This window comes from Pipistrellus hanaki, assembly GCF_964339955.1.
Source record: "Pipistrellus hanaki genome assembly, chromosome: 6".
In the NCBI taxonomy this organism is placed as follows: Eukaryota; Metazoa; Chordata; class Mammalia; order Chiroptera; family Vespertilionidae; genus Pipistrellus; species Pipistrellus hanaki.
The window spans coordinates 25,293,943-25,307,066 of NC_140508.1; positions in this window are offsets into that span (position 1 = coordinate 25,293,943).

The window sequence follows — 13,124 nt, forward strand, 5'->3', positions numbered from 1 at the left end:
ATCATAATAATCTGGCCACTCAGTGTATATAAAAAGCCAGGGTCCAAAGGACCAAAGCTCCACCAAACACCAGAAGTCAGTGCTGGGTTGCCGTGGCTGCCCAGCATTGACTGCAGCCTGCACTGGCACAGCGACCCAGCACTCACTGCTGAGGCAGCTGCAGAATAGGCCCAGAGAGAGGCCTGTAGAGAGAGAGGCAGGGTCTGATTTCTAATATTGAAAATTTTAGCAGTTATTGATCAGCTGTTGCATCTCTCTTTCTCTCCTGGCTTTCTCTCCAGCAGCTGGGCCTCTATTTCTCTCTGGGCCTCCTTGGGAGCTGCTGATCAGCCCCACCTCTTTGATCAGGCCCAGAGATAGGTCCAGAGACTCTGACTGGCATAGAAACCGGCCAATCAGAACCAAATCTGGGTGAAGTGCCAGGAGCCAGTGGCTGCCTAGGAGGTGGAGCTTTTGACACTGACTTGCATAGATAACGACCAGTCAGAACCTAATATGGGTGAACTGTGAAGGCAAAACATAAGGTGGGGGCTGAGGAGGGGTTTTAAGGGCAATAGCTATTTGGTGTAAGGTGTAATAAAGTGGTTCGATTTTTTTCATGACTGGTTTGGTAGTATAGTTCATATGGCTGGCTATCAGTCCAGATATATGGTTATGTGTTTTTGTCTGCCAAGAGCATCTCTTTCTGCTGATAAAGGCTCTCCCCGCCCTCATTTAAGCAATCCTATCCTATATAATCTATCTGTACTAAAAGGGTAATATGCTACTTAGACTGGGTCAACCGGCCATCTTCTGGATGTTCGACTTTCTTCTAGACAAAGCCATGGTAGTGGGGGCTGAGGTAGAGGCAGTTTGGGGCAAGATCAGGCAGGCAGGAGAGGGCAGTTAGGGGCAATCAGACAGGTGGGCAGGTGTTAGTTAGAAGCCAGCAGTCCCAGATTGCAAGAGGTCCCTGATTAGAGAGGGTGCAGGTTGGGCTGAAGAACCCCCCTCTCCATGCACAAATTTTTGCACTGAGCCCCCAGTTAGTAATATTTACACATTGTCATCCTCACTGGGTCTTGAACGCCTCTAAAATAGTATCAACAATAATGACAGCTTATTTCACTGAGTATTACTATGCACCAGGCACTATTCTAAGTGTTTCATATGCATTAACAAATTTAGTCCTAAACAGAATGCTATTATAATAATCTCCACTTTAAAGATAAGAAACCTAAATTACAGTGAACTAAATGTACTTGTGCAAGTTTAATTTTGTCTTCCCAAGCACCTAGCACAGCCTTCCACACATGAAGCTATGGAATAAATGAAAGGATTTCTACTGCTTTTACACTTTTGCTATCGTTTCCCTCCCTTCCCCCCATTTATTTTATGAATCTTCTATATTCCTTTGTGAGACCACTCTCAACAACTGTGACCCACCCAAGTCTTCCCACATTAAAAACTATTGCTAAAAGTTGCAGCAAAATTTAACTTCAATCATTTTCAGTGTTCAAATTTTTATCTGGCTTCCCCAACAAAACTCATTCAGCACAGAAACAATGTCTTATATATATATTTTAAGTCTGCTTAACACAGTGCTCACCCGAAAACAGGCAATCTAAACAGTGCTTATTAATTAAGCAATTAGTGAGAGGTAATTGGGACTTGTGCCATTTTGTGTGGGATTGGACCAATATTAAACATTGGAACCCTAAGCAGAACTCATGGTCACAGTGAAAAACATATATTAATGGGTTTGTACTTCCTTGTAACTTTTCATTATCGTCCTCAAAGTAATACCGAGGTGGGTCCATGGGTCTCACACAGAGGGGCAGCAGATACACCCCTATAAATACAAATCATCATCGCTTTATAAGCTTCAGGAACCTGGTAATCATTTTAATTTCAAAAGTGAATGCCTAGTATAGGAATATGAATTCAATTAGATGGGCTCTGTAAAAGAACAGGCCAGCCTAATAACAGTAGCTTTAAAAAAAAAGTGTATATTGTCCTTTACATTAAAAAAAACTTTCAATATAAATAAATTCTAAAATATAATGAATGTCTACGGTGTCCGAGCTCAAGGTTTTTCTGTTTTGCTGTTCTGTTGTATATGGGTGCCATTCACAAGGTCAAAAATGGCTAAGGGAGCTGTGGGAGTTTATTTTATTTCTATTACATTCAATCTAGCATGGAAAAACAAAACAAAACACAACAACAACACACACACACACACACACACACACACACACACACACAAATAATAATAATAAAATAAAATAAATAAAAAATAAAAAGATGCTCCAGTAATGAGCACAAACTTTTTCCAATCACATCTCATAGGCAGAACTTGGTCACATGGCCACCTAGCCACAAGGGAGTCTGGGAAATGTAGTATTTATTTAGGAAGTCATTTGCCCAGCTCAGAGATTTCAACCAGTGAGCCATAAGAAGCATTCTGGTCTGCCGAAAATTTTTTAAAACATGCAATACCTGACTACTTAGTGGAGGGCACTGACCTCTTTTCCCTTAGACTGTCAAATAAAAAAATGACAACAGCTAGCACAACAATAGCCACCCAGCAGGAATGAATCAAAAGTATACCTCTTTTTTTTGGTCAAATTTGCAAAAAATATATATTTTGGTGTGCTGCAGAATTTTAGTTAGTATATTATGTGTACCATGAGATGAAAAAGTTTGAAAATTGCTGACTAGCTACAATGGAGATTCTATTACTGTAGAAGAAGGTGAAAGAAGTTGAAAACAAATAGTAAGGGACAACCAGTAGCCTTTTGATTCATCAAGAAAAGCATCTTGCCGAAACCGGTTTGGCTCAATGGATAGATTTTCGGCTTGGGGACTGAAGGGTCGTGGGTTCGATTCTGATCAAGGGCATGTACCTTGGTTGCAGGCATATCCCAAGTAGGGGGTGTGCAAGAGGCAGCTGATGGATGAGTCTCTCTCATCGATGTTTCTAACTATCTCTCTCCCTTCCACTCTGTACAAAATCAATAAAATATATTTAAAAAAAGAAAAGAAAAGCATCTTTTTCTTCAAGGATAATTGTGTAATTTGCCATTTGAGGATGTGATTAAAGTGGAACAGAGCTCCCACTTGGTAAGTTTTGTTACGCAAGTTATTGTAAATATTTTGTTGAGATTTGCTTCACTCTATGAAAAGATAAATTGGAAAATAAAGTCAACAACTAGAAAAGTCAAATTTTAAAGTATTTTGGTGACTTGTTGCATAATTGATAAAGAAATAAACTCAACACCCTTGTTTTTTAACCATTCAAATGCATTCTGCTATGGCACACTCTCAAATGGCACACTCTCTTTTCTTTATTTTTAAGTGATGCCAGCAAATGTATATACTCTCTCAAATTCCACAATGAGGTTGGCATTATTATTCTGAACATTAAGGGTTATTAGCTATTTTCCATACGTTCAGCCTTAATCAGTGATTTTTAATAATGCTCTAGTGCAAATCTTTCTTTCCAAAACAAAAGTTAGCACTTAAATACCACTACATGAGTCCTCTGACATGCCCATAGGAAGAGTTTATCCAGACTCAGGCAGACCCCAGCCATTGATTTCTAAGGAACATGTGCATAAAATTTTATCAACTATGTCTCCATCCTAGCAGGACAGATGGCTTTTATTACCAGTCTCCCAAAGGCCCTTGAAGCAGTGCTGAGGGCAGATCCCTTGGTCTTAGACAGAGGGCTGGCAAATATATCCTCCCAATAGAAACTGATCAGCTGGTCCCCTCCAAAGCTACCAGGAAGATGTGGACTACACTAACACTCCCAAAGGCATGAGACTCCTAAGGGGAGATGAATTCCAAGAGATGTCACAAGTATCTTTATTAAGCTCCTTCTCTTGGAGAAATGTGCTGGTTGGTCAGGCACTGCACTAAACAGCTAAAAAATATCACCCTAAGTCATATAACAGTCTCTTAAAAGAGAGGCACTGTTGCCTGTATTTAATAGATGAAGAAAAGATGACTCAGAGAGCAAATTTTCTAAACTTTCAGAGAGTGTAAGGAATGGAGTCAAGATTTAAAAGCCTGTGGTTTTTATTCCATTGAAGCCTATTCTACATGTATCCTATGGATTCTTACATCCAGAAAATACAAAAGAGGAAAGCACTTAACTTTCCAACTTAGCCAATTATATAACTGAGTACTTCTCTGTAATAACTATTCTCAATTTCTGTTGCACACAAACCTGTCATTACATGTGAAATTATTATTATTCACCTTCTTTCATGGGACCTGCTAGCTACTTATTACCAGATATATAAACAGTACTTCTCAGAGCCATCATCTGTACTGTATAGTATTTGTTTTTAAAAAACTAGATATGTCAATGGAAAGAAATATTTGGCCCTGAAATAGTATAGTTAAGGATATAATATGTTAATGCATTTGAAAAAGCAAGAGACATACATAACAATACATTAATAATGATCAAATGATGAACTGGAGATAGTGAGGAGTAAAATACAATTTTCGAATTTCTATATGTTCTGTTATGAGTGTATAAGAACTAAACAACTGGAGGAAAAAAAGTGCATCATTTAAGAAGATGAGAAGCGAGAAGTTTATTTATTACTAGAGGCCAGATGCACGAAGATTCGTGCAAGAAAGGGCCTTCCTTCTCCTGGCTGCTGGCACCGCCTTCACTCCAGCTGGAGAGCCTTTCCGCCTTCCCACACTGCCCAGAGTCCCGGAGCTGCTGGGGTGGGGCAGGATGCCTGTGTCCCACCCCTCCCCTGCTGCTCAGTAACTGTGTATGCAAATTAACCTGTCATGTTTGTTGGGTTAATTTGCAGAATTTCATAGTATCACTAAATAAAAAAATTGGGTGGATCCTCAGCCATTATCTAGCAGGTTCTTTGCCCATCAGTTTGATAGTTTTTCTGACTATTTTGTTGAGGTCTTGGCCACCACATTGGGCAGTGTATATAAGAGAATAAGAAAGTACAAAATGCTAGGATTTCAGTGTGCACCTGAACCACCACCTAACCAGGAAACCAGACAAGAAGCAGACAAAATGAGAATTGCCCACTTCATAAGCAGATAATTATGGAGAATGAATCCTGGATCCAAGAATCAGGGTGGAGGGAGTGAGGGGTCCAGGAGTCACAGATGATCCTTAAAAGAGAACTGATAGTTTTATGAGCTAGGGCACCTCAAAGTGAAATGGATTGGGAGCCCCAGGCTGGGAAATTGAGATTCACTAGACTGCACCAGTGTAGGTGTTTTTTATGAGCTCACTAAACTAGTGCTTGTTCTTTCCTAGACCTGTGAAAAGGGATTAGTTGCTAGTCTTGTATGACCTTGGACAATCACTTCACCTTCTCTGCTTTTTCCCTTGTTTTGAAAAATGATCAGCCAGATCCTTTCCAAACAGATTATTCTATAAATTTATGGTTTCATTCCCCAAAAGCTTCTGTTCCATATATCACATTGAGGAATGCCTTCTGTGATTAGAAAACATTCGCTTTTTCCTTGAGAAACCTTCTATGCAACATCACTTGTTCTGACCAAGCTAAATAATCACTGTATCCAATTTATAAATACCAGCACCTCAACTGAAATTACAGATGTTTGAGCATACACCTTCATAATACTCAATTTTTAAAGTATTGATATATTGAATTACAATCATGCACCACATAAACATATTTAAGTCAATGATGTACCGCATATACAATGGCAATCCCATGATATTATAATGGAGCTGGAAAATCCTATCACCAACTGAAATTGTAGCTGTTGTAAAATTGTAATGCAATGCACTACTCAGGTATCTGTGGGGATGCTGGCCTAAACAAGCCTGAGATGCCAGTCATATAAAAGTATAGCAAATAGTTATGTTCGGTACATAGTACTTGATTAAAAAAAAATAACTATGTTACTGGTTTATTTACTTACTATATTAAACTTTTTATCATTATTTTAGGATGTACTCTTTCTACTTATTAAAAAATGTACTATAGGCTCTGATCAATGTGGCTAAGTTGGTTGAGCATCACCTCATGCACCAAAAGGTCGCTGGTTCGATTCCCAGTCAGGGCACATACCCAGGTTGCCAGTTCTACCTCAGTTGGGGTGTATGCAGGTGGCAAAAGATCAATGTTTCTCTCTCACATCAATGTTTCTTTCTCTCAAAAATCAATGAAAACATATTTTTTTAAAAGTCTGCTATAAAACTGTCATTTTAAATGCTAGCAACAGCCTCCTATAATGTGTTTACAGCATCACTAGATTGCATCATATTTTCTTATACTTGGTTTAGTCTTGTGTTGTCTTATGCTTAGTGTAGCCTAAGTGTACATTGTTTATAAACTCTGCAGTATGTACAGCAATGTCCTAGGCCTTCAACTCACCACTCATTCACTGACTTCAATACCTGCAAGTTCCATTCATGGTACGTGCCCTCTTATTCCTTATTTTTATTGTTCTATTTCTAAGTCTCAAGGTGGTTAGATACACAAATACTTACCATTGTGCTCTAATTGCCTATGGTATTTACTACAGTAATATGCTGCACAGGTTTGTATCCTAAGAGCAGTCCACTGTACCACATATGATGTTTGTACAAGGCATGCATTTCTCAAAACATATGCCATCATTAAGTGGCACTTAACTGTACTAGATGCTTTTAACGTCCCTAAATATCATCCACACCTTGATGGTGTACTCAGTGACAACTCTGTCTGGTGACAGTGGCCGAGTGTTTCCGACAGAAGATGGCTGGGCTCTCCAAAGCCAGAGAGACTATCTGAGAATCCAGTGGGTGGAGGGGCCAACTGCTCCTGGGACAATGTGTTGCTGCTTTTCTCGGGTGCCTCACACAGTGAAAGGAAACCTCTAGCATTTCATAGGATAAGAAGGGAAGATAATTACGGGGACTAAAATAGCACAAGGCTGCTGGGCTGACGATTTGGAAGATGGTGCCCATTCAAAGTGAAAGGAGGTAAAAGACACTGGCGAGAAAGGGTAGCGAGGCAGTTTCCTTGAAAGACCTGAAAATGAGCAGCAGGGAAGATAAAAGGATAGGGGCTGTGCACAATAGCATATTCTTTTCTAAACTACCTAATTCTCTTGCTCTGTATTCATCACTGTCAGGCTCTGCTGAGCCCTCAATGAGGGCTTTATGTTGAGTCTCATTATCTGCTCAGAGACAGGGGGCATGCCATGCAAATGAGGCCAGGCCCACAGATAGGCTGTTAAAATACTGCAATTTGTCAGCATTTAGATAAACAAATGAAGGGCATACTGTGTGTGGGAGGTAGACCCCTGGGAGTGTTCCGAGTATTTTGACACTTGTTGTGAGAAATATCTTTAAGGCCTTCACACTGGCTCCCTCCTTATCATTTCCAGGGAGGAAAAAGAGTTGCTAATTTACTTATGGACTGAGATAGTTGGGAGGCTGGGGGAATCTCTGCTTTCATCCATTGGTACTTAGGTGGTTGATTAATGTCCTTCTCATTAGGCTCAGCTTTCCTTTCTTTCTGCTGCCCAAAGCCTCCAGGAGGAGGGAAGTTTGAAGCCTCTAGGAGTGCTTTCAAGGGAAAAGCACATGCACACACACCAGCAAACAAACTTTTTAGTACAGGGAAGCTTATGGCCAACCATAGGAATGTGCGATCACCCTCAGGCCAAGATGGTTAAGTAAAGAGTTAGAAACGTGTCTTTCAAAGAAATTTGCTTTGATTCTCCTAGCAACTCTGTCTTGTTGATTAAAGGAAAATAAAATGAGCCATGTTAATTGTTCATAGCTTACAGGCTGTGCCCTTCTGTCAGCCGGAAAAGGGAAGGCGAGTCAAAGCAAGGTGGGTTGGAGGGGACAAAGCTGCCTTTGGTGATCTAGTCTATTCTCCAGTTTCTTAAAGGACTTTTAATGATGCACTGATGACAGCACCTTAGAAATCAGATGAAATCAATTGTAGCACATTTTCTAAAGCAAGATTATGTGACAATGGGGTCGCCATCCCTTCTCTGAGCTCACTTGGCCACGAGGCCGCCTGCCTGAGCTTATCCACAGCTGTTGCCCAGCCGAAAGCTGTCAGGGTGCATCCCCACCCCGCCCCACCTCAGAGCTGGACCTTGGTGGCATGAGCAGCCCATCCTTTTCAATCCTTTCCACAAGACAAGAATCACTAAAATCTCATTTGTTGCCCTCTCTGCCACTTGGGCCTCTGCACAAACCTTTCTGTTCTTTGAGCAGAATGATGTGGACTTAATTAAGTGTGGTAACTTCTGTGTAAGGCTGTATTGAGGAAGGAAATGTGGTACAGATGTGGTGTGAAATGATGGTGAATGACTCCTGTGAAGAATACAAATCAGGGTGAGCAGCCCATTATCTGAGGCCAAAAGAAGTTACTGGGCACTCAATTATTGCTCTCTTTGTTACCCCAGCGCACCAGATGGTGACAACACTGAAGAGTTTTCTATTATCATAACATTTTCCTGGAGTGCCTTTTCTTCTTCTCCAATTCACCATAAGATGATTACCTTCTTATGGGGAGGCGATTGTTTGGCAGGGTGCTGGGGTCACGCACAGATTCTGTGGGGAGCAGCAGAGAAGGAGGCAGTGGGCGGTGTCTTGAGCCCACAGCCTGTTGATAGACTCTGCCGGGATGCAGGCCACCCCATAATTACTCATGTGAATTGAGCGCTTGGCCCCTCCTCCTTGCGAATTCACCACTCCCCTTTGGCCCCCAAATCCAGAAGACACAGTTTTCGAGTGTGACCGGCTGCTCTGCCTTCTGTCAAAGCATTTCCAGCCAAGTGAGCAGTTTTTCTTTGAAGGAACTGAGTGGTCCTCAATAAATTAATTCCCACTCACTGGCAGCACTGAGGCGTCAGGTGAGGACAAAAGTAAACGAGCTTGTGAATACAGGGCTAGTCATTAACTCGGGGCACCCAACTCTATCATCTTCCCATTCCTCCCAGGCTCCAGAGAGGGGGGAAAAACAACACCTCTGTGGTAAATAAATAAATAAAACTCCACACCGTGAAAAAAAAATCTCTGAAATAGCAAGTCCGACTTGGAGAGGGTTAGTATGACCCCGGGCACTGAAGAATCTTCCTTACAAAAGAAAGACAAAATGGTGACAAGTGGAAACCACAAGTTGCTGTCTTGTTCACTTTGGAAAAAATGAATTTCCAGGGAATTCCAGATAATGCTTCCAAACCTGGATCCCAGACCTGGATTCCAGACTGATTGACTCTAGAACTTATAGGAGGATGGGATCTCATCATTTCTTCCCCCACCTGCCAGTGCCCGGGCCTGCCATGGCCTCTCTGCCATTCTCTCTGCAGAGTTATAATATGGTCAGATTGCATAGTCTGTGCTTAATTGGCAAAGGACCCTACAGACCTCGCCCTGAAGTTAACTGTTGTTATGGCTGCCTCTGTTTGCTAAACATCATGACAGTGCTATGAGGAGTAACTCCTCTATGACTTGCCTACTTAGAACAAAAGCACAGCCCCAATGATGTCTGCTTGAAACTTAATCCTGTATTTTTCAAGCCTGGCACCCACATCCTACTTTGGGGTTAGCCAAATAAAACTATATTTTGGTTTGGTGCTGCTAGCACTGAGGAAATGATGGGTATGGTATCTGGTTCAGAGTTTGTGTTTACTTAAACTGCGGCCACCGTGAGACACACGTCCATTCTCTATGACTGAGCAAAAGCCTCCCATCCCTCCCCCTCCCCTACTGCTTCCAAAGGGAATATGTGTCCCTTCTATCCTCCTAAGTGTTTTCCTATTTAAAGCTAAATACTCCATGATGCCAGTGACTCATCAAAAAAGAAATCAAAATGATGTCAAGTTATAACCTAGAAAGTCAACACTGAACAGCGAGGGCTATTTATTATTCTCAGACATGTAAAGCCACTGACATGCATTGCATAGATCCAATTTCAGCCTCGTCTTTCCTGTAATAAATGAAACAAGCTGAGCTAGCAAATGAATAATCAGGTGCTGATAATGTCTGGTTTTCTAAGCATGTAGCAGAAAGATCCATTTTTCTATAACGACAGCCACCACCAAATAGAGCTCATCAGAAACCCCCAAACCTGATATTGGCTGCAACTAGACAAAGAATGTATGTGCCGAAACCGGTTTGGCTCAGTGATAGAGCGTCAGTCTGCGGACTGAAAGGTCCCAGGTTTGATTCCGGTCAAGGGCATGTACCTGAATTGCGAGCATATCATGTAGTGGGTGTGCAAGAGGCAGCTGGTCCATGTTTCTCTCTCATCGACGTTTCTATCTCTCTATATCTCTCCCTTCCTCTCTGTAAAAAAATCAATAAAATATATCTTTTTAAAAAAAGAATGTATGTGCATGATCTTAGGTCCAGTTACCACATTTTCATAATCAAATACTTCTTTCACTTGGAGAAATCAAAATGTCTTTCAGTTTTTTGTGTGACAGGTACCCAATCACCCTGCATAATCTATCAAAGAATGGAAAAGGTGTGTCCTAAAAAAGATAAAGATAATTGAAGACTGCATTGATCACTATTGCTAGATAAATTCTTGAGATTGCAGCCTGAGATGCAGGTCATTCTGTTCTCCATTGTAGTTGTAATCTTTACAGCACATAAAAGTAAGAGATTTTTCAGAACTGGCAATAACAGAAGAATGTTCTGTACCATTGAACAAGCCCATGATTTTCACGTTTCAACAGGTGGTTATTATCTTGGGTATCATCAGTTTTCTTTACTTTCTAAGTTTATTAATGGATAAAGCAAGAGAACTATTTGCTGCTAATACAAACTCAGAGCAGAGATCCAGAGATCTAGACTTGTGGCAGAAACATGATGTAGCCACAGCTGAGTGGAGAACTTCAGCAGTGGCTGCATGCTGAAAAAGCCACAAAAATTATTGCAAACTCAACTAAGAATTCTCCTGCATTTTAAATTCTTGAACTATTTATCATTCAAGGAAAAAAAAAAAACCTTCATGAATAACTCGATAGCATCTGTGATAGATTAAATTATTATTCAGGAATACTTTCTTTTTCTACATCCCGGGAAATACAGATGATCTCTAATATACAGTGGTTTGTCTTAAGATTGTTGGTTTTGTTTTGTTTTTCCCAACCTTAGCTATACATGGGAATTATGTGAAGAATTTCTAAAACTACTGAATTTAGGGCCCTCCTCTCAAGGGATTCTGACTTAATTTGGTGGTATTGTAACTTGGACATCAATTTTTTTCAAGTTCCTCAAGTGATTCTAATGTGCAACCAGGGTTGAACTATTGCCATAGGTAGAGCAAATTGTTTTCAGGATAATTCAAGTAGTGGAAAGTCACTCATGAAGGCTGGAATCTCAAAGCAAGACTCTAGTTCAAGAACTGCCAAAATAGAAAGAAATGTCCACAGTCCAAAAGAAGCAAAGTTCACAGTGCTGAATAGAGCTAGACCACTCATTTTTATGTACATAAATAGAGGTGTTATAACAAGAAAAGATAACACTCTTACTAAAATGGTAGCAAAGATCGGTATCTGAAAATAAACAAAATGTCCTTGAGGCCCTGAGTTACTAACCATTTTACTGGGCATTTTAGGGGAACTTTGCTCAAAATAGGACTGTTTTAAGAGTCTGAGTCTGGGTCAAAATTACTGTGAGAGTTTGGACAAGGATAGGTAACTCATCGGTCTATAGAGGTTAACTTCAGTAGTACAAACAAGTCAATTGAGAGAATATGACATGGTGGGAATTGTGGCATCTTGCGGGCAGAGACCTAGTAAAATGTACAACCCAAGCCTAGATAATTCTTGTCCATCAGGATAAAATTTTTTAAAAAGGCTGAGAATCTGGAATTTTATGCAAAGTCCCTTAGTTTTAAAGAACTGGTAATGTTAAAGTGCCTTATAAATACTGCAAAGATTAATTAAAAATGATGGTGAAATAAATTTGGACTACCCATTACTAATTTATGATCTCAAATTTTCATGGTTCCTTCCAATGGTTCAGTGCAATTTTTATTTCAACTATGCCCTTTCACCACAGAGAAGTGAAAACATGAAGTGAGGGGGCATTCACAGAAACCAGCACCAGAGCTTGAATAAACCTTGTGCCCTCCAGAATCTATGAAATATCAGGTGGACTCCCGTGAGAAGCTTTTAATATGTGTAGTCCTAAAGCAGAGGAAGACTATAGTCTGAGGTTAGCCCTAGCACAGGGCTTCACTAGCTCTCCACATTTTAACCTTGTCTTCTGTGTACTGCTATGCTTCTTTCTAATACATTGGATGGCTTCCAATTTGTTATGATTAAGAATACCAACGCTGTTTTTTATCTAAAGCTTGAAAATACAGGTGTGCACAATGATCTTATATTTTGAACCCAAAATCAGAATATGTGTTCAACCAGAGATTTCTTATATGACTTCTGAATGTGAGACATACTCTTGAGAGAGCTCATCTGAATGTCAATGATTGTGTGATTCTGAGATGGTTTTATAGGAAGGGCAGAGGTTATGTAAAATCCAGGATCATGGCAGCTATGTATGTATGTGCTCACAGGGAATTTATACATTAGGTACTTACATTTTGCAAAAACTGTTTTTCCACAATGCCATTGGTGAATGTGTTTTCTCTTCCAGTTTTTAGATATAGGGACTGACTTTCCTTACACAATTCAGTTTCTTTCCTCTTTCTCTAACCTTTAATTTTTCAACCACACCACCAAATGGTTTTGTTTCCTGCTTTAAAACTATAACCATTACCCTCAGAAGAACAGAGACTATTAGAGAAAATGCTTTATCCAATCAGGCAGATAAAGGGTTATTCATTCCTGATGAAGTAAGATGGTGGGAAGACTAGGGCAACATCCCTCTTCAAGTCCCTTCCTTTCTGATACTTTATTCCCATTTCATCTGGTGTCTCCTGATGGGAACTCCAGAGGATCTTCAAATTAGAGGATTAGAGCCACTAACTCCAGGTTGCAGCCATTGCCTAGATTTTCTTTTAAGAATACAAAGGAATGCACACATCCCAAATCTGACCATTGACAAATTCAAAGATAAATGCTACTTTGCAATTCCTTTTATTTCTTTATTCAACAAATATTAATAATGTGCCAAACATATAATGGTTGCAAACTAAATA